The sequence below is a fragment of the Hemicordylus capensis genome, chromosome 12 (assembly GCF_027244095.1).
Source record: "Hemicordylus capensis ecotype Gifberg chromosome 12, rHemCap1.1.pri, whole genome shotgun sequence".
NCBI lineage: Eukaryota > Metazoa > Chordata > Lepidosauria > Squamata > Cordylidae > Hemicordylus > Hemicordylus capensis.
This window is the reverse complement of record NC_069668.1, coordinates 22249104-22276186: the sequence shown is the minus strand read 5'-3', so window position 1 is coordinate 22276186 and position 27083 is coordinate 22249104. Positions and strand designations below refer to the sequence as shown.

At 46.8% G+C, this 27083-nt stretch overlaps 1 protein-coding gene across 6 annotated transcripts in view; it reads left to right on the top strand.

The window, feature by feature from the left end:
* The window catches only part of LOC128336082 (autism susceptibility gene 2 protein-like), a 534832-nt gene that overhangs the window by 295323 nt on the left and 212426 nt on the right, over positions 1-27083 (top strand). The window lies entirely within an intron of this gene.

The following is a 27083-nucleotide window of genomic DNA, read 5'->3' as shown; positions in this document are numbered from 1 at the left end:
TGTGGCGAGCGGAAGCACTGGCTGCCATGCTGGCCGGGCAAGCAGCTTCATACTTCTCTCTCTGCCTTCTCCTGGCAGCCACTTACCAAGCTGAACTGATTTGCCCCAACCGAGCCTGGTTAAGTTCAATCATGGATTGGACCTCCCCGGTTCAGTCCAGAGTCAAACCTCCAAACTGGCCCCACTTCGACGTAAACTGGTTCTGTATGAACTGTTTGTGCACAGCCCTATTTTGTGGGAGGCAGGAGCTAGGTCAAATGGATTTTCCTCCACCTTCAATCAAATGCTGAGTAGGACGGTGGCTTTCACTTAGCTCCTGTCCCTCAGACAGTTGCTTAACCCCAGCCTACCTTGGTGTTTGCAAGCTCATAGCCAAAAATTGGCACGCACACAGCTCCCAAAGCACGGTAGGGCAGTTCTCCATCCCAGTTTCCCCTCATGAGAACCAGCTACATTGGTGTTGGGCGGGCAGAGGGGAGGATCAACAAAAAGGCTGTGTGCCATTCTACTCAGGTAAAGGGTCGTGTGAATTCTTAGTCTGCACTCAGATACAGAGCCAAGTGCCTAGACCTCATGGGGAAATCCCCAATGTACTGTACTCTTCACGTGGTGCATTGTGGGATTTCTGGAGTCTGGGCAGCATTTCCCTGGCCTCCCAAATGCTGTGCTGCTCACCACAGCCGCAGTTGTGTGTGCAGTACCATAGTGCAATGATGAGAACAAGAAGATCATGTGGGAGAAGGTAGATATATTCCTGCCTTCTCCGGGCCCTTGCTAGCCACCTTGAGTGACCTTGAAGTGTACAATACCAATCTAACACGGTTCGCTGTAAAACCTGACGGCCACTTTTACTGCTGCCATCTTGGATATTGACATCTATCCTTGAGCAACCTTCACAGTCGTTGCTTGAACTCAGATGCCCCAACGACTCACAAGACCTTTGAGTCTGAAGGGGCCTTCTAGTCCAATCGGTTGTTCAGTGCAGGAATCTGCCATAGTATGAAAATAGGAAGTTCCCCTCTTGCAGACTTAAACTTTAAGACTAACCCAAACTCGAACCCGAACCTGAACCAACTTTTCAAAATATATTGGGATTGGCTTCATCTTGGGCTCCATTGGTTGTAGACAGTATGAACAATGTTGTGTGTTTCTCGTCAACTTCAGATTTCTGTCAAACTGAGCTAAAAATGTCCTGTTGAGAACTTTTGGCCCAAAATCAGAGAGAGAGTTGGAGGTTAAAACTGCCCCAATACTCCCTCCATTCATTGCCATTGTTTCCCAGTGATAGGGCTTTGCTTTTCTCGTCAGCGGCACAGTGCCTCCTGGTGTCTGGAAGCTCTCATTTCACTACTCAGGTACCCCTCAGAACTAGGCGCCATGATGAAACAGTGTTGTTCCAAGGTGATTTCTGGGTAAGAAAAAAAGTCATCTACAGGATGTGGTGAAGATGTCCCAAAATTAGATTGTATTAGGTAGAAATTTTACAGGTTATTTCTCAGGTGACTGGTTAGAGACTTCCTAATGCACCAGAAGGTCTCATACAAGGTTGAATTCAGATGCTAATTCTCAACAAGGATCTGAGGCTGGTTGAGAATTTGTTGGTCACAACCAGAATGTCTCACCCGACTCCATAAAGTATCTGAAGTTCCTGAAATAAATGATGAGCCTACAAGTCTTTCAAAAATCGCAGTTAAAAGTGTGTGTGTGTGTGTGTGAGAGAGAGAGAGAGAGAGAGAGAGAGAGAGAGAGAGAGAGAGAGAGAAATACTGTATTTACCAAAATCCAAGTCTAGGGTTTTTTCAAGTTCTTCCTTATTAAAAATAGGGGTGGGATTCATCTTAAATTCAATCCTCTTCCTTTGGGGTGAATACAATATCACATTTGAGTGAGGCTGCACAACTTCAGCCCTCCAGCCCATTTTGGACTACAAATCCCATCATCCCAGCTACAGTGGCCAGTGGCCTGGGGTGATGGGAGTTGTAGTCCAACATCTGCAGGAGGGCTGAAGTTGTGGAACCCTGTGTAAGAGAGACAACAATTCAGTCAGTGAAATGTCAGAGTTCGTTTATGATTTTTTGGGGTGAATACATAGACATAAAGGTGTGAGCAATTTCTTTTTGTACGTGGATGTCTATGTATTGAGAAATACGTAGCATTAATGAGAAAAAGATGACCAAATAATGAAAGAGATGAGTAAAGGATGACCAAATGATGAAAAACGGTGACCATCAGGGAGGAGTGTCAACAGTAGGTTCCAGAAAAGTTCATCTGCCCCTCCCCTAGGGAAACTGACTCCTCCCCCAACATTGCCCCCTGTAGATACGGTTGAGAAAGTGTGAGGTAATGCAGGATCAGCACTAGATAAATTAGTGGTCCTTACAGCTTGACTGATGACAGATTATAAGAACATAGGAAGCCGTCGTATACTGAGTCAGGCCATTGGTCCATCTAGCTCAGTATTGTCTACACAGACTGGCAGCAGCTTCTCCAAGGTTGCAGGCAGGAGTCTCTCCCAGCCCTGTCTTGGAGATGCTGCCAGGGAAGGAACTTGGAACCTTCTGCTCTTCCCAGAGTGGCCCCATTATCCCCTGAGGGGAATCTCTTCTGGTGCTCACACTTCTAGTCTCCCATTCAAATGCAACCAGGGTGGACCCTGCTTAGCTAAGGGGACAAGTCATGCTTGCTACTACAAGACCAGCGCGCCTCTATGATGAAGATATCCAATATAAATGGTGTTACCCAACAACTTACAGAGCTCCGTGGAAAGCAAAGTGTTGCGTCAAACCTGCTGGTTGGAAAAATCCTCAATGGGACATACATTATCAATTCTATAGCTGATGCAAATAAGGAGAGGCCTGCCCATGTGTAGAGGGCATGGCCAAGCAACCTGGGAGGTGTGGCACCCAGTGTGTGGGGCTGTGGCATACAGAGGACTGGTTCACACAGTCATCAAAAGCAGGTTAAAAGCCACATTTTCATGCTGGTGTGAACTCACAAATATCCCATTAGCCCAGGTTTATCAAACCAGGGTTACTCAGATTCTCAACCCTGCTCTTAACCAAGGTGGGAGTAAAAGAGAGCTCTCCTACCTTGCGCTTCTGGTTGTGTGAACTCACTCACCCGTTTGGCACCACGGGGAGGGGGACGGGGAAGTGGAGCTTTAAAAAAAAAGGAGAGCAGGTCTTTACCTGCTCTCCACTGCCTCATGCATCTTCCTGCTGCAGCGACACTTGGCCCAAGATCCCCCACGTGGCGCCAGCGTGCACATGGCATCTGCGCATGTGCTGGTGCCATTTGCGTGGTGGTCAGCATGGTGCTGCTGACCACACAAACCTCATACGCGCCTTGTAACAAAAAGGCCTGCACAAACGCACCGCTCTGCCACCCTTGCCAAAGATCTGAGGGGCTCCCACGTTCATTTGAATGCAGCTAACACTCCCTGTTCAGAAAAATGCAGCACATCATCAGCTGAGCGGGTCAAGCATATTCAGATGAAGACAAATGGTGCTTATTTGATTTCTTTAAAATCGGGAAATGAAAAAAGTGCTCTCTGGAGAAATTATGTTCTGCCTGACAGATGATAGACCCAGGCGTGGACTTCAGATAAGAACAGACGCTTGTCTTGCTGGGATTTTTCCCTCTCTCTCTCTCCCCCTGGCTTCTCTCCCTCCTGCCCCCGGGCTGCTTTTTTTAAATCTCTGAAGGACAGTCAGGACTGTCAGCTCAGTGACAAGTGCATTATCCATGTCATTTTAAACAAAGTAACCTGGAAAAAGGAGCACTCTGGCGTGACATGATAATGGTCTGTTGGATGACAGGTAAAATACACACTATAAAGAGAGGCTGTGTATTATTCCTTTGTTTAACTGACAAGCCGAAACTTCCTTTTGTTCAGGCAGGCGGCAATCTCTTGGATCTCCCTCCAGTCAGAAGATGGCAGACGCTGCTAATAATAACATTATTATTAACCCCGAAAAACATCTGCAGGTGCAACGTATCTTCGGAGTGCCCATGGTTTTCACTAGTGAAACCTAGCCTGCATGGCATCTGTCCTTGGGAGCATCCATAACAGTGGGAGATCATCTGCTTTGCATGCAGGAGGTCCCAGGTTCAGTTCCTGGAGGCATCTCCACATAGGCCTGGGAAAGACCACTTTCTGAAGCCTTGGAGATATGCTGCCAGTCAGAGCTGACAATGCAGGCCTGGATGAACCCAGAGTCTGACTCAGCAGAAGATAGCTTCATCAGAGGCATCTATAACTTAGTGGTAGATCTTCTGCTTTACATGCTGAAGGTCCCAGGTTCAATCCCTGGCAGCATCTCCAGATAGGCCTGGGAAATACCCCTGCCTGAAACCCTGGAGAAATGCTGCAAGTCACAGCACTGGCCTGGATGGACCAAGAGGCTGTCTCAGGATAAGACAGCTTTGTCTGACTTGGGAAAGTACCCCCTGGCCTTATGTTGCTTGTTGGGGTGTCCACTTATGAATTGTCATTGTAATTTATCTTCTTGTGGGTCAGGTGCCTGGTGTTCCTTGCTGGTAAAGTCCATAATGAGGGAAGGTAAAGATTGCCTTTCCTTGAATGTGACCGAGGGGGCACCTGACTCCCTCTCCTTGTGGCTAGGTGCCTGTTGGTAAAGTCTATAACAAGGGTCAGATGCCTTTTGTGTGGATCAGGTGCCTTATTGGTGAAGTCCATAATGAGGGAAGGTAATGATTGCCTTTCCTTGAATGTGCCATATGCCAAAGACATGTGGCACATTTCCTTGAATGTGCCATATGCCAATGTGGAGTGGTAGGAACATTTGAGCCGAACACGCAGCTGTTGAGAAGATGCTGCATTTGACACAAAGGATGATGATGATGGAGGAGGAGGAGGAGGAGGAGGAGGAGGAGGAGGAAGGAGGAGCCTTCGCAGTGCTTGAGTGCAAACTCAGTCATCTACTGCAGCCGTCACATGCTCTCTGGAGAGGCTCTGATCTGTCTTTTGTCATGACTGTCACTCATCTATTGGTTGCCATCGGTAACACATCACTTCCCATCATGCCTCACACACACACACACACACACACACCTTGCCTTCCTACTCCCCCTCCCCCCGTGCTGTCCCCATTTTGGGTAGAAAATTCGTATTTACTTTGGGAATGTAATTTGTTCCTCATGGATAATGTGACCCTTAGCAGAGCTGGATCATGGGTTAGTTGAAGTGATATTTTCCGCTAATGGTAGTCGTACATCATTGCTGTCAGCTCGGGTTAGGAGGCGAGCACATTACAGCTCCATTTTACCTCTGCAGGCATTGGGGATAATTTGCCATGAGTGACTATGACATGACCGCACTATAGAGTACATTAGATTTTTACTAGCTTCTCCGGCAAGTTCCCTGTCTCCTGCCTGGGCTCCAGGCAGCCTTGCTGGCAGAGGCCTCCTGGGCTCAACTGCCCACACGGAGGAGATTTAGTGTCGGTGCCCAAAGCCAACGTTGCTCTTTCTCCCTTTTCCATGCCGCTTGACCCCTGAAGCCCAAAACCGTCCTCTGGCGTTAAGCACACCTGTCAGGAAGGCAAACCAAAGGCAGAGCATCCCGGGTTTGAGAACAGCATTTGCTTTGAGAAAAGATCTTTCCACTTCTCTGCTTTATGGCCTCTCTTTCACAAGGGAGCGGGTTACCATCTAAAATACAGCTCTACTTTTGCATGCTCTAATAATATTATTTTAAATTATATTAAATAAAATGCAAGCCCTCCAGAATTACATGGTTATGCTATTAGTAGTAGAATTTGTACTGTCCCAAGTAGTGTGGCCTTCTGTAGTTGATGTGTTGTAATTGTATTGATGCCCAAGGTGTCAAGATGGTGTTCAGGTTCTTTTGGTACTGCATCAAGGACACTACTACTACTAATAATAATAATAATAATAATAGGCACATTATTATTTTTAGTAGTAGTAGTAGTAGTAGTAGTATCATATTATTATTATTTTATTATTATTATTATTATTAGTAGTAGTAGTAGTAGTAGTATCACCACCACCACCACCATCTTCATCGTATTATTATTAGTAGTAGTAGTAGCATATGTATTGGCTGATATCCAAATTACCACTGCAAGCAAACTACAAAAGAGGGTGATTTCAGCCAATGTTCTCTTCCTTCTGTAGCCCACTGTGCCTAATATGTCTCTGAAGGTTGTAAGACCCTCAGGGACATATTTTTGGGAGGCACTGTGGGTTTCAGAAGGAAGGGGAGATTGGTGAAAATCACCTCTTTCCTATTGGGCATGCAGTGTTTGTCTGGATGTCAGCCATTGTTGTTATTTTTAATGCCACTAGTAGTAATAGTTTATATACCACTTTCCCAAGGAAAACAATTCTCCAGGTGAGAACTTGAAGAAAAAGAAATAGGATATATTGTGCTCTGAATGTCAAAGCACTTCCAAAAACAAAGCAAAATTCCGGAAAACCAAAGAATAGTTTCAAGCAGAGTTGGCAAGCCTGTACTACTCTGAATAGTCACTGTAAATTCCTATCATGTCTTGGAGAGGTCTAGCATCTTTTTGCAGGATCAGGGCCTCTTGAGGTGGATTTACAGGCTTAGGCCCTTGAAGAGCAGGCAATGGTTTCACTGTTGGGTGTAGGTATTTGGGTGAGAGATAATGGTTTTCATCCTGTTCTCATCTGAGCCAGGGCCTCCGGGGCAATGTTCCAGGAGTGACACAGACTTGGGTATTTCCAAGGGCAAAGGAACCCAGAATACTCCAGAGTAAGGGCATGAAGTCCTCATTCCAAATTAACTTCATGCTGACCACTATGGGACTGAACCTGGGACCCTCTGCATGCTAAGCAGATGTTCTACCGCTGAGCTACAGCCCCAGTGTAGGAAACATTGACCTCATTCAGAATTGGCTTGTTGCTCACGAAGCCAATGCCGAATGAGGTCAACATTTCCTACACTGGGGCTGTAGCTCAGTGGCAGAACATCTGCTTAGCATGCAGAGGGCCCCAGGTTCAGTCCCCAGAGTCTTCAGGAAGGGCGGAGAAAAAATCCTGCCTGAAGCCCTGAAGTGCTGATCCTCAGAGGAGACAACGCTGAGATAGATGGACCAGGGGTCTGCCTCAGTAGATGGTCGTTTTCTATGTTCCTGGCTCCTGGGATTAAAAAAACAGTGGTGTTCAGCAGCTCCCTGAAGTGCAATTGCCACCAAGAAATCCAGTCCATACTTTGTCCCTGTCACGTGCCCTCCCAGTCACCAAGGATCCCCTACTTTGTATCCCACAAACCGGGTTGTAGATCTGTAGGGACTTTCAGACTTAATATTGATTGAAAGGCACCGAAATCAACAACTAGCTACCTGCAGTCTAACCAGCTGCTCGTCGTACTTCTACACTCGGTGGCACACCAACTAGCTGTTACACCTCCTTGTCCACTTCGTGAAACTGGCTTAATTTCACAGTAATTTGCTATTCTGCAGATCTCCAGGCTACCCATTCAGGAACCTCTTGCTATATTCGGAACAGTTCTGGGAGTTAACATTACAAAAGCTTGCTGCGTTCCAAGCCTAGAATTCACAACAATTTGCTGTTCTGCAGGTCCCATGATACCTTTTCAGAAACCTGTTGCTATCTTCAGGACAGTTATGTGCAATGCCAGGAATTTTGGTTTTGTTCTGGGAGTTAACATTGCAGATGCTTGCCTAGATCCTTGCCTAGATGTCACAATAATTTGTTATTCTGCAGATCCCCATGGAGATTCAGCTGCATTGGGTGTGGGGCTTGTGCACGGTCCAGGCTGTCAGTGGTCGTCTCGGGGGAAGGTAGGTTGAACCCTGCCTTCCCTTCCACCTGCCTGGCCGTGCGTGAGCACAGTCTTGAGAAGAGCCTCCTAGTCAAGCAAGCACCCACAATGTTAACCCCCAGAACAAAACTGTAATACCAGGCATTGCAGATAACTGTCCTGATACAGCAACAGGTTTCTGAAAGGGTATCATGGGGACCTGCAGAATAGCCAATTATTGTGAAATTTAGTCAAGGAATGCAGCAAACATCTGCAGTATTAACTCACAGAACAAAACTGAAATATCGGACGCTGCAGATAACTGTCCCGAATATCGCAAGAGGTTCCTGAATGGATACCCAGGAGATCTGCAGAATAACAAATTATTGTGACATCTAGGCAAGGATCTAGGCAAGCAAGGTTGAGAGATACGTTACTGGCCCAAGGTCACCCAGTGAGTTTCATAGCTGAATGGAGATTTAAACGCAGGTCTCCCCATCCTAGTCCAACGCTCTAACCACTACACCACACTGGGTTTCCAAGTATATCCAAGCATAGTAGAACCATCCAATTTTCTATGTCTTACTTTTCCTTGAGAGGTAAATCAACCTAGACTCTTTTAAAGAGAAAACTCACTGGGATTTATTTATTTGTTTGTTTGTTTGTTTGTTTAGCAGTCATATTTATATGTAACAGAATACATTTAAATTAACGGTCGACTTTCATTACATTTTATGCTTGTTTCTGTTCATGAAAAATCTGACTAAAGAGCTTTCAGTTAGCAGCTTTAGCAAATGTTTATAAATCCCCGCACTTAACGGCTGTGATAACATTAATCAGAATGAACTCGCCGGCTATTAATGTAGATGCCATATCCAATTCAACAGAAATTCTATTGTAATTTAGCATTAATTAACGTCCACTTATTGTAAATGGCATCCAGCAGCCACTTTTTCCCCTTAAAGAAATGGAGGGAATCTTTTTCCCTTAAAGAATAAGAATGACTCTAACACAAGTCTATTGCCATGGAGAACAAGAAATCAAAGCCAAAACTGCTGGCCAAGGGGTATTGGTCTAGGGAGAACCCAGAGACCCATTTCCAGGCGGTGGGAATGGGAAACTCTTATGTGACCACATGACATTTATTCTATGGGGCCCCAAAATTCCTTCTTCTCTTCCTGCATCTACAAAAAGATACAAGAAGATCTACAGGGCAGGTGACCTTGTTCTAGTGACATGTCTCCTCTGCTAAGCAGGGTCTGCTTTGGCTTGCATTTGGGTGGGAGACTACATGTGAGCACTGTAAGATATTCCACTTAGAGGCTGGAGACGTAGCTCAGTAGAAGAGCATCTGAGGTCCCAGGTTCATCTCCAGGTTGGGCTGGGCAAGACCACTGTCTAAAACCTTGGAGAAGCTGCTGCCAGTGTTTTTAGACAATACTGAGCTAGATGGACCCATGGACTGACTCGGTATATGGCAGCTTCCTATGTTCCTAAGACAGTCAACAGCCTGGATGGCTTTAAGAGGAGGTTCGACAAATTCATGGAGGACAGGTCTATAAATGGCTATTAGTCAGAAGGCTACAGGCCACCTCCAGCATCACAGCAGGATGTCTCTGAATACCAGCTGCAGGGGAGCAACAGCAGGAGAGGGGGCACACCTTCATCTTTTGCCTATGGGCTTCCCAGAGGCATCTGGGGGGCCACTGTGGGAAACAGAATGCTGGACTAGATGGGCCACCTTGGCCCTGATCCAGCAGGGCTATGATGTTCTTAAGGTGGGGCCAGGTGGGAAGCTCATTCCTGGTAAAAAGAGAGACGCAGGTAGTGGTGTAGTTCGTCCACCTGGGCAGATGGTCTTGACCTGTTCTTCACGGCCACCTTTCAGGTTGGGACTTGCTCAGATCAATGGGAAGCAGGGGTGCCTCCTCAGCAGATGGTCCCAGAATGTGTCCAGAGAGCAATGTAGCCATTTTGTTGGGGCTAAGCAGGTGTTATTAGGGCCTGTGTCTGGATTGTTGACTGACGAGGATAGGGGGAAAGCAGGGTAGAAATGAAACCCCCGGTAACTAGACAGAGATGCACTTTTCAAAGCAGGGATTCTCTTATATTTAATGGTGGGGAGAACAACAAACCCCATCCAACCAACCAGCACAGCATCCCTCCAGTGGCTGTTGATGGTGTCTCCCGTGGGTTTCATTTTAGTCTGTGGGCATTTTGAGAAACAAGGAACAACTACCACCACCACCTCCTCCTCCTCCTCCTCGGCTTGAGCTGAGGAGAAGCTCCCCAAGCAACTGCTTCTACCTTCTCAGCAAACTCCGGATCACTTTCAAAATGTCGCTCTCAAAATGTCAGGAGGCCTAGGCGTATATTTTTAAAAGCCTGCTTAGAACGGTGTCATTTATTCCATCCTCACATGATCCCTTGAAGGGCTTCCTCACTGTACATTTCAGAGGCCTTTTAGCAGGGTCTCTTCCGAGCCCAGATTCTAAAGCACACCTTAACTCGTGACCTCAGTCTCTTGTTAGCAGAGAAATGAAATCCCTTTCCTCTTCTCCTTTTTGTACGCCGAGCAAGTCCCTGAGACTATTATGCTTTCAGGATTTAAGGTTTCTCATTAAGGCTTTCTAGCCTTCTGCCCAACTGCGGGGAGCTGGAACAGTAGCTTTGTTACTAGGAAAGAGGTCTAGCCACCGCCACCCGCCACCCCCCAAACACACACTCTCTCTCCATCTTTTGTGGCAGGAAATGGCTCTTTTCAAACAGGCATTTATTTTGAACAGTTTCCACCTGGGAAGAGGAGTTTGGAAAAGAGGTGACTACAGGGAGACATGAGAGAGTTGTATAAAATTATGCAGGGAGTAGAGAGAGTGGGCTGAGAGGATTTTTTTCTCCCTCTACCAAAGAAAACCACATGGCTGTGTGGTCGCCAGGAGTTGACACCGACTCAACTTTACCTTTTTTTTTTACCTCCCAGTACTAGAACCAGGGGTCATCCCATGAAACTGAGGGTTGGAAAAGTTAGGGCCAACAAAAGGAAGTATGTTTTCACACTGGGCATAATTAATCTATGGAATTCTCTGCCACAGGATGTGTTGATGGCCACTACCTTGGATGGCTTTTAAATGAGCGTAGATATATTCATGGAGAACAGATCTTTCCCTGGCTACTAGTCTGATGGCTATAGGCCAGCTCCAGCCTCAGAGGCAAGATGCCTCTAAATACCAGTTGCAGTGGAGCAACAGCAGGAGAGAAGGCATGGCCACCTCCTGCTTGTGGGCTCTCCAGAGGCATCTGGTGGGCCACAGTGTGAAACAGGTTGCTGGATTAGATGGGCCTTGGGCCGATCCATCAGGGCTCTTCTTATGTTCTTATGAGACACACACCCCCATCTAGTCTGACCTTGATTTTTTGTTTTGTTTTGCTGTTGCCAAGAATTTCTATGGAGATAGTGAGCAGATGATTGGTGGTGAGGGCTTTCTGCAGGGGGAAGTGTAGGGGCGGAGCCACCATTGAGTGGATGGTTTCAAAGAACCCAGGCCACCACCAATCAGGGGCCGCGCCTGTCATCCCAGCACAGCCACACTGCCTAGTTTAACTCCCAAACAGGGCCTCTCAGTCCCATTTGGGAGCTAAACCACGCCCCCTTGTCTGACATCAGATGCGGGGGCTTGGTTAAATGCTTCCTGTGCCTGATGCCAGGTGTAGGGTCAGGGGGGCTGCAGCAGTAGCAGAACCCAGGCTGCCTCCCTCCACCCCTGGGGAAGAGTGATAAAGAGAAGAAAGTTATTCAGTAGCATGAAATCTATTACTTCATCATTTGAAGGGGGAAAGCAGTGAAACAGAAGCGAGTCTTAGGAACGTGAGAACATAGGAAGCTGACATATATTGAGTCAGACCATCGGTCCATCCAGCTCAGTATTGTCTACACAAATTGGAAGCTGCTTCTCCAAGGTTGCAGGTAGTGGGGTCTCTCTCAGCCCTATCTTGGAGATGCTGCCAGGGAAGAAATATGGGACTTTCTGTTCCCAGAGTGGCCCCATCCCCTAAGGGGATCTTACAGTGCTCACATGTAGCCTACCACTCAAGTGCAAACCAGTGCAGACCCTGCTTAGCTAAAGGGACTGTTCATGCTTACTTCCACAAGACCAAGTCTTTTCCCCAGCATGGCCTTTCCAAAGGAGAGCTGGTCTCGGGGTAGCAATCACCAATTGTTCCCTTTGCTAAGCAGGGACCACCCTGGTTTGCATTTGAATGGGAGCTACCTGTGAGCCCTGTAATATCCCCATTCAGGGATGTGAGTGCTCTGGGAAGAGCAATTGCTTGCCTGTATGCAGAAGGCTCCAGGTTCCCTCCCTGGCGTCTCCAGTTAGGGCTGAGAGAGACTCCTGCCTGAAACCTTGGAGAAGCTGCTGCCAGTCAGTGTAGACAATACACTGGATCAATGGCCTGACTCCGTCGATGGCAGCTTCCTATGATGATGAAGGCAGGGCTGTGTTGTCAGGTGAGAATGGGGTGCAGGCTCTGGTTCCCCTGATTGGGCAGAATGTGTCATTGTGCATTTGAAACTTTTGGGGTGAAAAAAAACCTTGGCCTTGATTCCTCCATTCATTCATTGCTTGCTTGCTTGCTTGATTTCTCATCCCATTGCTAAACTACCCTAAACTACCCTGTGGCGACCCAAGGGCAGCATGCAAAAATCTAGAAACAAAAAAACCCACACACCATGAAACCTAAAACAGCCATGAATAAAACACAACCCAGCAGCAGTTTAAAAATGGATGATGAGCTGCCAAATGCCCTGGGTGGTGGATCTCCATCACCTGTCTCCGAAACATCCGGAGAGATATAAGATCATCGGAAGCTGCCATATACTGAGTCAGGCCATTGCAACTGGGGATTATGGGGGTCGGAGGCTGATGACAGAGGAGAGCTGGCCTTGTGGTCGCAAGCATGAATTGTCCCCTTTGCTGAGCAGGGTCTGCCCTGGTTTGCATTTGCATGGGAGATAACATGTGTGAGCTTTGTAAGATATTCCCCTTAGGGGATGGGGCAACTCTTGGAAGAACACTTAGGCTCCAAGTTCCTTCCATGGCAGCATCTCCAAGATAGGGCTGAGAGAGACTCCTGCCTGCAACCTTGGAGAAGCCCCTGCCAGTCTGGGTTGACAATACTGAGCTAGATAGACCAATCGTCTGACTCCATATATGGCAGCTTCCTATGTTCCTATGACAGCTGGATCAAAGGGGACAATTCTTGATTACTACCACAAGTTTCTTCTGCAGCATGGCTTTTCCAAAGGAGAGCTGGTCTTGTGGTAGCCAGCATGAATTCCCCCCTTTGCTAAGCAGGGTCACCCTGTTTTGCATTTGAATGGGAGACAACATGTGAATACTGTAAGATCTTCCCCTTAGCTGACAAGGCCACTCTGAGGAGAGCATCTGCATGCTCTCTGGCATCTCCAAGATAGGGCTGAGAGACTCCCACCTGCAACCTTTTAAAAGCCACTGCCAGTCTGGGTAGACAATCCTGAGCTAGATGGACCAAGGGTCAGACTCAGTAGAAGGCAGCTTCCTGTGTTCCTATGATGTAGGGATTTATTACAACCCCTGGAGAGAATCTATCTATGTGGTCGCTAAGAGTCAACACCAACTTGATGGCACTTAATCAATCAATCAATCAATCAACCAGCTCCCTGAACCTCATTCCCATGGACTTAGGAGGAGAGAAACTCCCAGTCTTTCTGCCCAGCACCCAAACGTTCCACCCTACACAGTTTAACAGGTCTTTTTCCTAACAGACTTCCTCTCTCTTTCTTTGATGCATACATTGCCATAGAAAACTCCTCTAAGTTTGAGTTTTATAAAGGCAAATGCTTAGCTTTCACAAAAAATAAAATAGTAATAATCTTGTGCCTTTCTCTGCTGGCATTGTAAGGCGTCTTATTATGTGCCGTGAATGGGCTCCATCCGGCCTTTTATTGAAACGACCTTGCTGTCGTGTTTGGAGGATCTTATCAAAGACTTTATGCTGAGCTGCAATAAACCAGAACAACGCGGAACCTTGATGACTGATAAGCCTCAAAGTGGCAGTTAATTGGCGAGAACAACCCTTGTCAAATCTCCTTCAAGAGCCTGGAAGATCTCTTTCCCAGTCCTCCTCCAGGCTTGAGCTGCAAACGGGCAGCAAGCAATTAGGCGGCTGAAATTCCCTGTCTGAAAACACGCTCTTTGTTTCTTCCTCCCTTGCTTCCACATTGACTCTGGCTTGCAGACAGCCGCTTCCGTACACGCAGGGGATGTTCTGAGGTTGTTTGTGAGGCTCCGCCAAGCGGTCACATGCTCAGCCAAGCGCTGGGATACCCACAATGCATCATGCACTTGGAGTTCCAAGGGAGTTCCAAGGACTGGGAGTTCCAAGGCCCTCTGCGCTGCCGGGGGCTGCTGGCGATCGTCTGGGCTGGAGATCCTCCCACCAAGGAGCAATGAGGGATCGTCTGCTTCCCTGCTTCCCTCCACCAAGCCCTTCTCACTGATTGTGAGAAAGGGCTCACTCTCTGTTTTGAGATGGTCTCATCTAGACTTGGAAAAGAATATTCTCCGATTCGGATTCTTCCGTTTATTCTGGGGGGGATGAGAATACTTGATAGAATTATTCTCCAAATCCCCACAATCTCACCACTCCAATTTTTTCACACAGGAATAATTTGTATTTGCATATCGATCCATAGAGGATCAGAAAATACAAGAGTGATCTCCCCCACCCTGCTCTTCCTATGAAATACTGCTGTTCAAACAGCCAGAGTGAATTGTTTCGGTTCACTTCATTAAGTCCCATCACTTTCACTTGGGGCATTTTAACAAAGAATCCAGAACTCCAGAATCTTTAGAGAGTATATTCTGCCGGGAGGCAGTGGTGGGTGGGAGGACAATTAACAGAGACTTCTTTAAAAAAAAAAAAAAAAGCTGCATACATGACTGATAGATTCTGTTTAGTGAACAAAATGACACCACTAAATACCATTAAAAATACAGATCTAACATTAGAAATCATCTCGTGAAAAAAACAAAATAAGATGTTGTTATCTATGCTGGTCTATGACCACAATAAAGATGATTGATTGATGGATTTTTTTTAATTTCTTGAGATTATTTCTAATGGTGGACCTGTATTTTTAGTGGTTTACTGAGTGGTATTTTGGATCCTGGTATGCTTGGTTTGTGCAGTGGGGAAGCTCCCCTTCTGGAAATGGTAGCATACAAATCATTCAATGAGGCGGGTGGATCAAGCCAGCTCTCTCCGCAAACCCCCTTTCGGCTCTACACACAGATCGTGTGTAGCGCCTTAATGAATATTCAGAGAATATTTTACAGTTCAGCCGAAAATTCTCAGTACTGCCCAACTCCTATTCTCCTGCTGAGAATCTTTGGAGCATATTTTGGGGGCACATTCATCCCAAGTCAGGGGCGTAGCTATAATGCAGATGGGTTCAAAGAACCCACCCCACCAGCTCCTGAGGGCCCCCAGCTCCACCCCTCCCTATTTTCTCCATGATCTTCCTCCCGACGAGGGACTGTCGGGGAGAGAGGTGAACACGGGCCCCCTCTACCCTAGCTAAGTCCCTGTCCCAAGCCTAGCTTTATCTCTTTCGATTTCCCTCCTCCAAGAGACTGTTCTCATGAGCTAAGCCTGGACTTGACTGCCAGTGAGAACCCGTGGGAGCCAACCAGCTCCCGGCGCCTCGGTGGCAAACCCACCTAAAGAGCCCGCCTCTTAAACGGGGTTAAGGGAGCAAGCACTCCTTTAGTCGTGGTTACTTGAGCATGTGTCAACCAGTGCTGACACACTGACGGGCACCCACCCGTCGCTGTGGGGATACCCACAATGCACCACTCACTTGCGCTTTCCCAGACAGTCCTCGGCAATTGTATGCAGGGAAGGCGGGCTTCTGCAGCCTTCCTTGTTGCCTGCCCAACACCCTGCCCACCCGCCCGGTCGCGAGAACAGCCTCTAGGACTGGAGGAGGCTTCAGGCGGAAGGTGAGCCATTTTGTTTTTTAGGTTGTGAGGAGAAGCAATTTTGCAAAGGCATGATGGAGACATATAAAATTATGCATGTTGTCCAGGAAGTGGACACAGTGAAGTTTTACTCCCTGGACAGGTTCAGACAGAAAACAAAACCATAGATTAATGTAAGAGACATGGATGGATGCCACAGACGGTCACTAGATCTTGGCTTGCTTCACCAGATTTTGGTTTGTTCAGGTCCCTTCCTCTTCTCCTGACTTCCCATGATCTGGGCTCCTTGTCAAATCTCCTTCAAGAGAGATTCAAATCTCTTTTCAAGAGAGATTCATCTCACTCTGCCCCCGCAGGACTCTCACAGATCTCACTGTGACCGCGGGGCGGGGAACCAAGATGAAATGAAGATAGTGGGTTCAGACATCATGCAAGACAGACCATGGCTAGGATGTCCCAACCAAGTTGAAACCTTGCGTTCAGATTGTGGCTTGACTCCGCCCAGTATCAATCATAGACCCCTTTCTCATGATCAGTGAGAACCGGCTCCGATCTGCAGGGGAGGGAGCCTTGGAATGTTTAACTCCTTGGAAGGTTATTGAGGGCTCCTTTGTGATTAGGCCCTGAGAGTCCTGAGTTCAAATTCTACTTCAGCCATGAAATTCACTGGGTGACTCTGGGCCAGTCATTTCTCTCTCAGCCGAACCTACCTCATAAGGTTGTTGTGAGGGTAAACATAGCCATGTACACAACTCTGGGCTCCTCAGAAGAAAAGCGGGAGAAAAATGTAACCATAAAATAATCAATGGGAGACTCTCAGTGCATCAGTTCTGCTTTGCAATAAAACCAAATACTTCAGAACTCTACAATTCAAGGTGTGGGAATTGTGAGAGCATTTCTGGTTTCAGGAACAGAACTCGAACCGTGACTGTGTGAAGTCCAGAGAAAATTCCATGTAAATCATTTTATTTCACTGCACATTTGGGTTAATTGCATACATCTCATTGCATTGATGTTTTTTTGAGCACTGTCTGTTAAAAGCTGGCAGGCAGGGCTGTGTTTGGGAAGGCGAACTGAAGAATGAAGAAAGGGAGATTTCTTCACTGCTGGAGTAATTAGTTATGCTTTTCGGAAATGAAAATTAACCTACCAAAGTCAAAGTATCAATTAAAATCAAAACGTAGCACTCACTTCACAGCTTTGTTGAGGCTTCCGGAAATAAACAAGATGCACATGACAGAGAAGGTCCACCATAAATATGACAGGCCCATAGCTCAGTAGAAGGACCTGCTTTCCGTGCAGAAGGTCCCAGGTTCAATTCCTGGCAGCATCTCCTGGTAGGGCTGAGAGAGACTCCTGCCTGAAAGCTTGGAGAAGCTGCTGCCAGTCTGAGTAGGCAATCCTGAGATGTCTCAGAGGGATCAAAGGTCTGACTCAGTAGAAGACAGCTTCCCATGAACTAGGAGAGCTGGTCTTGTGCAGCAAGCATGACTTGTCCCCTTTGCTAAGCAGGGTCCACCCTAGTTGCATATGAATGGGAAACCACATGTGAGCACTGTAAGATATTTGGAGCCGCTCTGGAAAGAGCATCCGCGTGCTTGCATGCAGAAGGTTCCCAGTTCCCTCCCTGGCGGCATCTCCAAGATCGGGCTGAGAGAGACTCCTGCCTGCAACCTTGGAGAAGCCGCTGCCAGTCTGTGAAGGCAAAACTGAGCTAGATGGACCAAGAGTCTGACTCAGTATATGGCAGCTTCCTGTGCTTCACGTTCCGAGTGGTTGAAGGCTGTCGACATTCCCCTTAATGATACAAGAGAAGAAAGTGGGTGAGTGCTGAGCAGCAAAATTAGAACACGGAAATTACTACCTTTTGATTCTCCCCACTACATTTCTCATTCAGAAGGAGAGGAGAGGAGACTCTTTATCTTGGTATATGGCTGTAATTTTTTGGTTGGTTAGGAACATGGGAACATAGAAAGCTACCACATAATGAGTCAGACTATTGGTCTATCTAGCTCAGTATTGTCTTCACAGACTGGCAGCGGCTTCTCCAAGGATGCAGGCAGGAATCTCTCTCATCTTGGAGATGCTGCCAGGGAGGGAACTTGGAACCTTCTGCATGCAAACAGGCAGGGCTCCATCCCTTAAGGGGAATCTCTTACAAGCCTCACACCTTCTCCCATTCATATGCAACCAGGGGGGCCCTGCTAGCCCAGAGCTCGTCAGTTTCAGCCCTCCTGCAAATGTTGGCCTACAACTCCCCTAACCCCACTGTGACTGGGGATTATGGGACTTCTAGTTCAAATATCCTAACCACTACCTCACACTGTCTCCACTCCAGCCAGTATTTTGCACCCAGTTCTGCCCCACCCCTAGCAATTGAGGGCGGAGGTGAGCTGTTCTTGGGGAGAAGAGCCATCTTGTGGTAGTGAGCACGCAGTCTTCCCTTTGCTAAGCAGGGTCTGCCCTGGTTTCTGTTTGGATGGGTGACTACCTGTCAGGGCTGTGAGGTATTCCCCTTGGGGGAAAACATCTGCATGTCTGCATGCAGAAGGCCCCAGGTTCAACTCCTGGTAGCATCTCCTGGTAGGGCAGGGAGGGAGACTCCAGCTTGCAGCCTTGGAGAGCTGCTGCCAGTCAGATTAGACAACTCTGAGCTAGATGGACCAATGGTCTGACTCAGTATCAGGCAGTTTCTTATGTTCCTATTTTGCATCTGGGCCACCTTGGTCAGCCTCGGGGTTCCAGGGGAAAAGGAAAGAAGATCTGCAGGCCTGTAGTTTGTGCAGCCGCACCACCCACAACTGGGTCATTCGAGCCTGTACGTCTCTGCTTTTCATTATCCAAGAACATATTTTGATGCCAGAACTGAGGGGAGAGAGGCAAATTATTTTTTGAAATAACCTTCTGTGCAATGCTTCGTGGTATTTAGGATCTGACATTCATGGGAAGCATGCACACACGCACCTTGTTTATTGGGCCAATCAAACCGGGTTAGATTTGCTTCGGAATTCCAGCAAGTAACTGGAGAAGATCTTTAGCTCCTTTGAATGAGGAAAAATGGCTTGGACCCCAAGGCTGCCTGCTTAACCCAGCCCTTCATCGCGGCATGCTTTTGAGATGCTCATTCAGAAAATGGTGTGAGTGGTTCATGGATACATGTTCAGATTTCAGCTCGGCTCTGGAGCAACACAGCAGCAGGGGCGGTTCGAGGTTAGTGGGGTGAGAGGCAGCCGTTGATGAAGTGATACGATAGCTGCATTTGTGGGGGGGGTGAGGAAGGGAAATTGGGGATAAAAGACGGTGGGAAAATAATTCCCTGGCTCATGCTTAATTATTCCCCAAGTGCATTTCAGAGGTTCATATTTTAGGAATATAGGAAGCTGCTTTCTACTGAGTCAGACCCTTGGTCCATCTAGCTCAGTATTGTCTACCCAGACTGGCAGCAGCTTCTACAGGTTGCAGGCAGGAGTCTCTCTCAGACCTAGCTTGGAGATGCCAGCTTAGAACTTTCTGCTCTTCCTGGAGCGGCCCCATCCCCAAAGGGGAATATTTTACATTGCCCGCACATGTAGTCTACCTTCCTGGGCTTAAATACAACCAAATGTGATGAAAAATTCACAGAAAAGTTGGTTTCTAAGCAGAGTTTTATAGGAAATAAGTTTAGTGGGATTGTAGCCATGGTTTGGAAACTTATTTATTTAATGTTTCCATTTATATCCAGCTCTTCCTCCAAGGAGTGGATAACATGGTTGTGTTTATCCTCACAACAACCCTGTGAGGTAGGTTAGGCTGAGAGAGATGATGACTGGCCCAGATTCACCCAGCAAGTTTCATGGCTGAGACGAGATTTGAACTTGGGTCTCCCCAGTCCTAATCCAAAACTCCAACCACTGCACCACACAGCCTCTCTAACATTCTTCTGGTTTAACCAGAATTCTGGAATAGGGGGAAATGCAGTGCAGTGCAGACCAAACCCAGGTGCAGGGCGGGGGGGATATCAAAGAATGAAATGGGGAAAATCTTCTTAGCCCTGGAATTAAGTTTGGCATCCTGTTGAATGCTCACTGTCTTGAATCCTAGTTTGATGAAGCTAAAGACCAGCATTCCAGAATGCACCCAGTGATTGCTTGGGGGGTGAGTGCTTGTCAGGGAAAAGAAATCATTAAACCTTGTCACCTTAAATGTTGATTGTCCTCTAGTGATTTATTGATAACACACACACAGACAGGGGCTCTATCCTGAACTCTAATTATAGCAATAGCAATAGCACTTACATTTCTATACCGCTCTATAGCCGGAGCTCTCTAAGCGGTTTACAATGATTTAGCATATTGCCCCCAACATTCTGGGTACTCATTTTACCGACCTCGGAAGGATGGAAGGCTGAGTCAACCTTGAGCCCCTGGTCAGGATTGAACTTGTAACCTTCTGGTTACAGGGCGGCAGTTTTACCACTGCACCACCAGGGGCTCTTATATCTATGAAGCGGGAAAATCTCTTGGGAAATTAAATAAAATGTACAGCGTGATCGTGTTAAGCTCTTTGGAGGTGTACCTTTTTAATAAGAACTCATGGCTGAGACATATTTCTGAGGTTATCATCTTATGGGCGCTCAAGCAGAGCCCTAACTTTATGGACGGCAAGGAGTGGGTGTCTTTGATTCATTCTTCCTTGTATACAGTCAAACTTAGGCCATTATTCCAGATGATAAAAGTGTTATGCTTCACAACACACACACACACACACACACACACACACACACACTGCACGCTCCCATTTTCTCAATTTTTTTTTGCTCCAGCCGTAATTCTTCAGTCAAGTTTCCTGTCGATCACAGCAGAATCTCCACGAACCCAAGTTTGAAACTCGTCCTTTAGGAATGTGCAAATCGATTAGAATTTGAATGTATTTGACTCAAATCTAGGTGATTTGTATGATTTGAAATTGAATTTTCAAAATTCAATGCGAATTCGATTTGAGAGCACTTTGGCACCTTTAAAAAACCATTCAGGCCCCCTGGCTGGTGCCCAAACAGGGTCAAATTGATTCAAATTCTATTCAAATTCAAATCAGTTTTTGGACCAGATTCAAATTTGATTCAAATTTGAAATGAATTTTCGGAATTCCATTCAAATTCAAAATGAATCAGAAAATTCATTTTGTTGATACTTCTATTGTCCTTCCGTGTTCAGAAATCAAACTAAGTTTGTACAACCTGTACATTGGCTTCTTTCTCACAATCAGGGCAATCCTAGTTAAGGAGTGAACCAGGATTGCTGGGCACATAGTGCATTGTGGGATACCTGGAGGCTGTAATGTGTCATCTCAGCCTCTGGAGTTCCGTGCTGCCTTGTGCAGTGGAGGAAAATCTGAGAGTGTGGTTTGTGCTCCCAACCACAATAGATCTGTCATCTGGCGGGGAAGGGAAGGTTTGTGCAGCCTTCAACCGCCTGCTCTCCTGTCCACCTGGTCATGTGGATATCTCCACTATGTGCTATAAAGCAGAGGTAATCCAAAGGTAGATGAACCCTTCAACCATCTAGCTCATTATTGCCTACTTTGACTAGCAGCAGTTCTCCAGAGTTTCAGATGTAGATCTTTCCCAGATATTTTCAGATATGGGTCTTTTCCAGCCCTGCCTGGAGATGTTTCTGGGGATTGAATGTGGAACCTTCTGCATGCCATTAAGGTACTTGGCATTACTGAGATTTCTCCCGATCCCTTGCCAACAAAAAGTGACTCCAGTTTCGTTTGTGTCACGTACGTCTTCTATTTTGCATTGCCATCCATTTAGCTGGGCCGTCTTCCTCTTCATTTTCGGCTCTCTCCACATTTAAGTGAGATGTCTGCTCTATTCAGAAGGAGATGAAGGAGAATTGTATTAGTGACTGACGAAGCTCCCAGTTAATCAGGGAGTATTGAAATCCCAGATTTAATTTGAATAGGACATGGAGCAGTGCCTCCCTCCTGCCTCCTCTGAGAAGAAAGGATGCAGACAATTATGTGTTTCCTTTCCCCCATGGGATGCTCTGGGATGGGGAAAAGAAGGCGTTTGACGGTCCACTCCAGCAGAGGTTACCAGCGTTTGGACAGGCTTTAATCGAGATGGATAGGGCCAGAGGTGTTTGAAATGCGTGGAAGCAGGATCTGCGCCGAGATACAAATCAAAGTCACTTATCTTCTAATGATCCTTCTTACACAGATTATTAATTTCATTTTAGGAGACCAATGGGTGTTACATTTTTATGACATTTATTAAACGCCTCTCCTCTGCTGCCACCTCCCCACATCCATCCTTTTCAGCTTCAGAAAAATCCATTTCTCCCTCTAACCGAGGGGGGAGGAACCAAAGCTCATCAATGTACATTTTCCTGCTTAGCAGAGCGGGGTCCCCAAATGCCTCTTGCCGCCACACATGGACTGGTCCGCATCGTTGATGCCCTTCTCTATTCAAGAGATCTAGCATGATGGTGAGCCATACAGCATATTTAGAAGGCATGGAAAGATATGTGACTCCTGTGCTATGAGCATTCCATCTTAGCAGCCCTTCCACAAAGAGCTCCAAACTCAAATAGCCCATGCGCCAGGTCCACAAATGGTGGCCACCAGTACCATCTATACCCACTAGTACGCGGGCATAGCTGGGGGCAGCACCAGGATTACTGCAATGGTGGTGATCAGAGTAGCAGGGATGGACCTGCTCTCCACACTAAAGGGGCTGGGTAAGCCCTCCATTTTAAAGGGATTGTGCTGCAATTCGGAAGCCGAATCGCGCTTCGAGCACATACCTACCCAACACGGACCTTAAGATCTTCTTTAGGGTTTTGTGTTTTGGGCAGTATAAAAATATGTTGAATAAATAAATAGGCCCCTGCTCTGAGTACCCCTGCTAAAAGAGGCGAGGTGGATGGCGACTACTGAGGGGGCCTTTTTGATGACAGCTACCTGTTTGTGGGATAGCCAGGTGAAGACTTTTGTGTTCACTCAAGCCTTTAAAGGATATTTTTAAAGGGTTAATTCCAGGGAACTGGGGCCATCGCCAAGAAGGCCTGCCCCTGGATAGCGAAGAGCCAAGCTTCAGAAAGCAACAGGAAGCTCAGGAGAGTAAGATCTCACAAGCTGGGCAGAGCAATAAATGGGAGTGGGTCATCCTTTGGGTAGCTTGGCCCTAAGCTGCTACTGATCCTTGAGTGATGAAATATGTGGTCCAAAGGCGTTGATACTGGAGAAAATGTCCATTTGTAATTGTATTGGTCTCAATACAATTGAGATTTTCAGTTGGCAGATTTTCTCTACCATCTGAATTACATCTCTAATGGGGTCGTGTGGTCATTGTGGAAGGAATTGAGCCAGGAGTGGAAAGTGGTCCTTTGGGTTCATGTTTCAATTTGTTTCAAAGGTATCACATTCAGTTTCAGTACTCAGTACTCTTCATTTGGGGGTGCTTCCCTGATCCTAGCAACATTACTCATTTTGGTGTGTCTCTCTGGGATCTCTTGAAAGAAAGCTGGTCTTGTGGTTGTTTGATTGGTTGGTTGGTTGGTTGGTTGATTAAGTGCCATCAAGTCAGATAGATTCTCTCCAGGATGATCTGTCTTCAACTTGGCCTTTAAGGTCTCTCAGTGGTGCATTCATTGCTGTTGTAATCAAGTCCATCCACCTTGCTGCTGGTCGTCCTCTTCTTTTCTTGCCTTCAGCTTTTCCCAGCATGATGGACTTCTCAAGGGATCTGGGTTTTCACATCATGTGTCCAAAGTAGGAGAGTTTGAGCCTGGTCATTTGTGCCTGCAGTGAAAATTCTGAATTGATTTGTGTTATGATCCATTTGTTTGTTTTCCTGGCTGTCCATGGTATCCTCAAAAGTCTTCTCCAGCACAAAGATTCAAAAGTGTAAGCAAGTCATTTTAAACATTTCTAACAGGAGTTAAATTTATTTAAGAGAGTCAAACTTATATATCAAAAGATATTAAAGATGCAACTATTTCTAATAATTTTTAATGCTCCCTCACAGTTAGGAATGTGCACGGGTTTGGCCGGTTTGGTTCAAATCTGGAACCAATTCAGACCGACCCAGCCTGACCCAGTTCTGGGTTGGGTTGAACCGGGTTTGGTTTGGCTTGACCATCAAACCGGGCCGAACCAGTTCACAGACTGGTTCAAGTATACAAGTGAAGGAGACATTTCCTAATCCTCCCTAATTAGGAGGATTAGGCTTTGGAATATGCTCCCTACTGAAATAAGAGCATCTGTCTGTTTTCAGAAAGAACCTCAAGACTCTCTTGTTTTCGAAGGCTTTTAATTAGAATTGATTTTTAATAATTTTTAAAACTTGTTTTAATGACTATTTTATTCTATTGTTTTTATTGCCATGTATTTTACTCTGTGACTTTTAAATATTTTAAATTTTGTCCACCACCTAGAGATGTACATATCAGGCGGTATAGAAATATGATAGATAGATAGATAGATAGATAGATAGATAGATAGATAGATAGATAAAATAAAGGCTGCTGGGGGGTGGCAAGAGTAAGGGGCATCCTTCCCCTTAGCGGAGGCCGCAGCATAGGCATTAAGGCAATGGCAGAGACGTTGGAGGCGGTTGGAGGTGGTGGCAGGTGTGCCTCCAACCTCCCAGATGACGGCCCGGTGACGCTAATTGCTTGGTAAGGCAAATGGCCTCAACACATGCATGGAGGTCATGGAGCCAGCCTAGGCTGTCATTAGGGAGGCTGGTGGGGGGCTTGGAGGAGCCCCTGACACCACCTCCAGTGTCTTCACCGCTGCTTTGCTGCCTATGCCGCGGCCTCCACTAAAGATACAGAGGCCCGTTTCTCTCGCCGCCACCCCCCAGCAGCCTTTAGGGAGGATTAGTGAATGCCCCCTTTACTTGTAAACTGGAATCTTTAAGGATTAAGAATTCCTTTAAAAGTATACCCAAACCAGCCCATGAATCGGTTTTTAAAACCAGGGCTGGTCCAGTTCAAACGCGGGCCAGCCCAACCAGGCCAGTTCAGTTCAAACCATGGTTCAAATAGAGCTGGCTCACACACCCCTAATCACACTACATTTACCTGCAGAAGGCATACCAGACGGGAAAAGATAACTTTATTTATTTGTTTGTTGGTTGGTTCGATTTCTAGACCGCCCTTATAGAATAGCTCAGGGCAGTTACCTAATGAGAAGGCTGATACTGGTTATTATTGCATTATCTTTTTAATCTCCCCACAGACCACCTGCAGTATCCTCGCAGACCACCAGTGGTCCACGGACCACAGGTTGAGAACCACTGGTGTAGACAATACTTGGGTCTAGATGGACCAAGGGTCTGACTCAATATAAGGCAGTTTCCTATGTTCCTATGTTCCTGAATCAGAATCAGAATCTTTATTATTACAGTCACTGACCAGAGGACAAAAGTACAGAAAAATGTCATGAATAACGTTTTAAATACACCATAACAACCAACTTAGGTGTCAGTATCCCAATAGCCCAATAAGATCTAATAATAACCAAAAATAACCTAAAATCTAATTATATATTTAAAAAACAACCTAACACACAGCTTTAATTCAGTCTGGTCTGGTGCTAACAGCCACCACACAAAATTTAGCTACCCTAAGGGCAATTCCTAAATTCTGTCCAGAAAGAAAATAAGTAGCATAAGATGATTCAGAGCAGCCTGAAAGAGGTGATAAAAGAGGAGAATGTTCCAGAATAGGGGTGTTCAAACTGGTTCAAATCAAACCTGGGTTTGATTCAAACTGGCCCATTACAACCAGTCCGAGTTCGAACTGAACAAAGCCTGGTTCTGATCGACCCGGTTCGACCCGGTTAGATGGCCCTGCTTGTAAAGGGGAATCCAAACTCAAACCGAACTGCTCGTTGCGGTTCCGTACACACCCTTATTCCAGTACGAAAGGTGTAATGTAAGCGAAACCATGTTTGTGTTGCTCTGATCTCTACATCGGTATGCGTGTGGATATAGATAATGGTTTTCCTCTGTTCTCCCACCCTCCCCTATCCCCTTCTCGTGTTCTTTCCGCTGCTTCCTTCAACTCTGGTTTGCAGCTTGCCCAGAAAACAAGAGATAAAATTTGGCTGGAGATTGGTTGCCGGGGGAAGGGGGGGAGCTGGGAAGTGGAGAAAGCACTGTGTGCTGGCAGAGACCTCGCAGAGTGTTAATTTAATATGCTAAAGCGGTTCATTGCAGAGTGGTACCTTTTGTTGCTGTTTTCCAACCAAACAGCCACCGCTAACTAATGAACCCCCGAGTGGTGTCCTTTGGTAGCGTGATACCTCATTACCCACAAGCGGCCTCCATCTGCCCTCATGGTTGCACGGGGAGCCGTTCCGATTATGATGGAAGTCTCCGGAGCCATTACCAAGTGGCAACAGAGGGCCCTACTGCAGACAGCCTAATGGACTAATTTGTAATTGGGAGCAGGGAAAATGGCTGAGCCGTGCGGGCTTGCAGGGAGGAGGCGAGGGGAAGCGTGCATGCTAAATGTGATAAATGGGCAGGAATGGCTGTTTGGCGCAATGGGCTTACAAAGCTTTCCATCTCTCCTGGGGATTTGGAGGCTGGTGGAGGAGGAGAAAGGAGGGGGCAGCCGTGGCCAAGGGGAGGCTCCGGAGTTGGGGTAAGAGAGGAGCAGAGGAGGAATTGGCCAGAGAAACTTCCATATGCAGGGAGGTGGCTGGTTTCCCGCCGCCCCTAGGTGCTTGGTAATGATTTCTTTCATTTTGGACATGCCTTTCGCGATTACAGTTCAAACAGCAAGGCTGTCCTGGGGCAGTTTAAGGACTAACGGATGGATTGGGGCCTGTGCTTTGCGAGATTAGAAGCCATTCATCAGATGCATTAAATGCTCAACTTGCATCACGAGTTGCGAAGGCTACAGTCAGTAGGAACATAGGCAGCTGCCATATGCTGAGTCAGACCATTGGTTTATCGAGCTCAGTATTGTCTTCACAGACTGGCAGCGGCTTCTCCAAGCTTGCAGGCAGGGATCTCTCTCAGCCCTATCTTGGAGATGCTGCCAGGGAGGGAATGTGGAATCTAGATGCTCTTCCCAGAGCGGCTCCATCCCCTGAGGGAGGGAATCTCTTCCAGTGCTCACACATCAAGTCTCCCATTCAAATGCAACCAGGGTGGCCCTGCTTAGCTAAGGGGACCAGTCATGCTTGCTACCACAAACCAGCTCTCCTCCCATGTTGTTGGACTACAGCTCCCATCTTCCCCAGGTACAATGGCCAAAGGCAGGGGATGATGGGAGTTGTAGTCCACAACA